The 4,884-nt window shown below is 40.3% G+C and overlaps 1 protein-coding gene across 1 annotated transcript in view; it reads right to left on the reverse strand.

The window, feature by feature from the left end:
* Nucleotides 1-1,276, reverse strand: part of LOC103375026 (interferon-induced very large GTPase 1-like) — a 12,808-nt gene extending 11,532 nt beyond the window's left edge. The window contains exon 1 of the mRNA XM_008305214.1: nt 1,232-1,276. The gene's annotated coding sequence lies outside the window, so the exon portion shown is untranslated. The remainder of the gene's footprint in view (nt 1-1,231) is intronic.
* Nucleotides 1,277-4,884: the final 3,608 nt, after the last annotated feature.

Raw genomic sequence — 4,884 nt, forward strand, 5'->3', positions numbered from 1 at the left:
TAGTCACCACGTCATGTAGTTTGTGCCTGCCAAATTTCATGTGCGTGGCGATTTTGGTGAGTTTTCGAGCATGTTTAGGCCCTCAAAATCGCGTTTCAAAAGTCGGTAAAGTAATAATAAATAACAATAATAATAATAATAATAATCACAACGGTTCCAATAGGGTCCTTGGTGTGCTCGGACCCTAATTACCACAATAAAAACAGTCAACCAATTTCCAAGAAACAGTGTTTTCTTGGCTCAACTTGCCCCCAGCAAGGGGTAAATTGAGCTGTTGGAGGAAATATGTCAGGGTAAATTGTGCCATCAATTGTGTTGAAGTAAAATTGAAAAATGTCTACCTTATATAATGCTATATCAAAGCAAGACAAATTCAATAGCAAATGACCTCTCTGAAACACAATTGACAAAGTTTTGAACAAAATCATGTTCAAAATAAACACATTTCTACAAAATTGGGCAACGATTCAACATATATAAAGGTTGCAACTTTAAAGATCACTGGTCTTTACATTTTTAGAACAAAATCCGTTTAACAAGAACAAAACTGACCATTTTCACAAAACCAGGCTACTGGCTCAACATCAATAAAGCTACAACTCCAAAGACCTTTTTTTTTCAACAAAGCCTAAGTATTTCACATTTTCATAAAGAAATCAAGTCAGTAAAGAATAAAATTTTCTGCAACTCTCTCTGAACTGGGTTAACATAGAACATCCCACTTGTCAGCGCTGCACACAGACATATTTGCAAGATCAAAATAGTCTAAATCCACTGCAATTCTCCTCACACGACCACTAAACTAGTCAACATTCCACTGATCCACACTGCAGGGATATATAAACTTCTGCTCCCTTCTGGTGCTTCCCCCAGGAGGTGTTAGTAGTGTCTTGATCACCTGCTTTCTGTGGATGATTCCCTGATCCTTCTCCTTGAAGGTGAAAATTGCCCTTCCATCCAGATGAAGCCAGTGGTTTAACTTAACCCTGGCCTTTTGGCTCAACTAACCCCACTGCCACCAGTTAAACAAAAGTGCATCATCCAGGCAATTTAGAGCTAACTTCATGCAAACAGTTAACCTCCGATTGTAGCTTACTAATGCACTAACACACGTGTGAAAAAGTTTCAGATGTCTCAATAATTGTTCAGAGACAACACTCATAAAACCATAAAACATGAAAAATGTACATTGAACAGCATAAAACTGTTTTGTTAACTAAAATGTGCCTACCTCTTACTCCATGTGCTCGTGTCTTCACTGGGAGAGTATAATATTTGACCTCTTCAAAAATGTTTGGTCACAAGACCAATTTCTTCAATGGTTTTCTAGAAACAAGGGGTGGCTCAACTCACCCACGGGCTCATCTTACCCCACTCTCCCCTACTGGTTCAGAAAATCAGTCAGCACACTGTAAATCTGTAACCAACTTCCCCAGCGAAGGATGATATTTCCTCTATACAGACAGTATTTATACAGTGACAAGAATTGATATTTTTAGAACTAAGGTGGGGAGTAGCCGTGGTTTAGACTTAGCCTCCCTTCGTTGGTGCACAGATATGTCCATATCTCTTGGCACATGATTCGTCCAATCCTGTGAGTGAGCACCTGTTGAGAGACCACCCTATTCTTTTCTACCTCTTGGTTCACGTTTTATGTCACGTTGCATCAATTCTGTCTATGCCCTGCCTGACACAATCTTCTAAGCAACAGGAAGCAGTCTGCGGTTAGTTGCAAAAGCAAGTGCACATCAGCCATCAGCTGCACAACAGAACATGTGGTTATCTGCGTATGTGGATGCCTCTGCACCCAGAGTGTAGGTTGTGTAGGTGTGCAGCTGAGTTCAGTCTGGACGGCTTCTGTCCTTCTCATCTGTCAACAGGCCCTCACTTTCAGTTCAAGGCATACAAGCACACTGGAAAAAAAATCACCCTAACAATGTCAAACCTCCTCTGAACAGGATCCAGCTGTTGGACATAGGACAGATGTTTCCTTTAAATTCACTGCAACAGCATCCGATGTTTCATTTTTCATTTCTTGATAAAAAATACATCTGAAAGTGTTTTTGTTTTTTAAAAGAGGGGAGAAGAATGGGGAGAGACCTGCAGCAAAGGGTCACGAGCAGGAGTCGAACCCATGACTGCTGCATCAGGGAACTATAGCCCCTGTTCATGGGTCGCCTGCTCAACATGGTGAGCTATAGGGGTGCCCCGAAAGTGTCTTTATGTGTCTGTTAGAAGGCCTGCGGTTGGCAGTCCGGAGTGTCTGTGCTGCTGTTTTCATAGTCCTTGTGTAAGTCCAGTGCTCCGTACAGGGCCTCCAGTACAGCCAGTACTCTGCTCTGGACTGAATCCACCTGCTCCACTGGGCAGTATTCATCCAGACTGGACCTGCAAACACACATGAACAAAGGTGTTTCACCTGCCTTTCTGTGCTTCTACACTTTTCACAAAGACAGACGTGATGCTTAGCTGTGTAAACTGCAGCTGTTTTATTCACCTGGACATAGTGACCAGAGTGGGAGTGGGCAGAGCCTTCAGGAACAGCTGCACCGCTGAGATGAGTCTGTCGATCTCCTCGTCGCTGCTGATGTGGTGAGGAAGCTCCACTGAGTCACAGGTCAACCCTGCCTGGTGAACCTGACAGAGAGCAGAAGGGTTAAAGCAGCAGAGCAGGAGATGAAACAAGATGAAACAAGGTGGGAAGGAAAGAAGAAGAACTTCATGTTTATTTCTATTTATTTACTGTTTGAGATTTCTCCTGCTGAACGTTCCGGCAACCACAGGGAATATACAGCAGATCTCATGTTTATCAGGGTCACCACCTGAGTTCGTGTGGCTGCAAAGTACAGCTGAGGATGATGGGAACGCCATCTGGTGGATTCCTCTGCAAAGAGGTTTTCAGTGTTGACTGTTTGTCAGCAAGACTGCTTAGAAAGCTTCATTAAACTTGGTGGAGCATCAAAAAAGGAAAGAACCCATTAAATTTTGGTGCAGATGTCCAGGTAGTTAAAATCTGAAAACCCCCCAAAAGTTCCATCTTTGAGCATGCATTCATAAAAAAATGCTAATGCGGAAGTCCATCCATCCATTCACTATCTATACACCGCTTAATCCTCACTAGGGTCGCGGGGGGCTGGAGTCTATCCCAGCTGACTTTGGGTGAAGGCAGGGGACACCCTGGACAGGTCACCAGTCTATCACAGGGCTACACTTAGAGACAGACAACCAAGCACATTAATGGATGATTTAGAATCACCAATTAACCTCAACATGCTTTTGGACTCGTGGAGGAAGCCGGAGAACCCGGAGAGAACCCACGCTGCACGGGGAGAACACGTAAACTCCATGCAGAAATATCCCGGTGTCCTCACTGGGACGCAAACGGGTGATCTTCTTGCTACAAGGCAACATTGTTAACCACTGCCCCACCTTGCAGCCCGAGACTGAGACTGAGCTATAAAATAAACAAAGAAGAAGTGAAACTACGAGGACTGATACATAATAAGCTTTCTTATGTAACCCCCAACATATTTTTAAAAATGAAAAAAAAATGAAAAAAAAACACAAAAACTACAGAAAAAAACATCTGAAACAATTGTTCCAAGTTATGCTGTTTTAATTGTTGATTTTACAGCGTAAATTACATCAAGGTTTTGTTGTGACATCAGTTCACGGTGCACAAACACAAACGTGCACATTACAGTCTGGAACAGTGGTGATCAGTCTGAGACACTTTCTTTTTGTGCACACAGAATAGACCAGAGTATATATTAGACTAGCTGACTTCATCAGTTTGCTATCACTCATCAAAAATGTTTTTATTTCTTTTTATCATGACACATTTTGCATAATAACAACACCAAAGTTGACTTCAGTTGATTTTTTTTCCCGCCTTTTCCTTCATGAACGGTCAATTGAGTAAATTATCAAGTCCAAATAGATGTTTCTCATAAAGACAACAGTATATACATTTATTTTGGATACCACAATAGTTATGATAGAGCAAAAGTCTTACTGGACAAAATTAATTGATATGAACACAACCACAGAGCGATTAAAATTATATTACGTAACACAGTCAAACATTTCTAGAAAGAGAAACATGAAACATCCATAATGACAATGCTGGTATTATTAAAAATAAAATGTGTGTTGACATGGTTGTCAGATGTGATTTAATGATCAAAAAGTTTTACAAAATATGGCTTAGATTCCTTTTACACATCAGAGTTTCATCAATGTTCTCTGTCTAACAAAAAAAACTATAGAGGTGATAAACTGCACGTTGTCAAAACTACAACATGATAAAAGAATACAAAGAAAATGAAACATTACAATCATTCAGTACATCATACAAACTCCTATGATTAAAAATAAGCCCCATAAAACTGTTTTATTGTACATATTTCATGCATATTAGAAAACAGGCTTAAAAATTACATCCCTCTAAGAAAAAAACTATCTGTATAAAACTTTAAAATGGTAAAAATATAAAGAAAAAAGTTAAAGTGATCTTTAATGAAGCAGTGATTGATTTGTGAAGACATGTTCTGTGTTTGTCTTTATCTGCAGGAACATGTTATTTTCTACAAATCCTACTTTGTGGACGTGATTGTGATTATTGTTCTTTTTCCCTGTTTTTGGTTTATGAGGTTACTTGAAATCAGACACCGTTTGCAGTCAAACCATCTTTTTCATTTCGTGGTCTGCTGAGTTTCCTCATTTCTCAGCTACAGACAAAATCACATACTGTATCTGTAAAAGCTGTTTGTTCAGGCTTGGATTCATGAGTTACTGGTTGCATTGATTCACTCACACATTTCGTCCAGACTTTGAATGGCTTGGTCCTTAGTGATAGAGTGCCACTCAGATGGAATTGCTCCT

Source organism: Stegastes partitus, unplaced genomic scaffold (assembly GCF_000690725.1).
Source record: "Stegastes partitus isolate 25-593 unplaced genomic scaffold, Stegastes_partitus-1.0.2 Scaffold2439, whole genome shotgun sequence".
Lineage (NCBI taxonomy): Eukaryota > Metazoa > Chordata > Actinopteri > Pomacentridae > Stegastes > Stegastes partitus.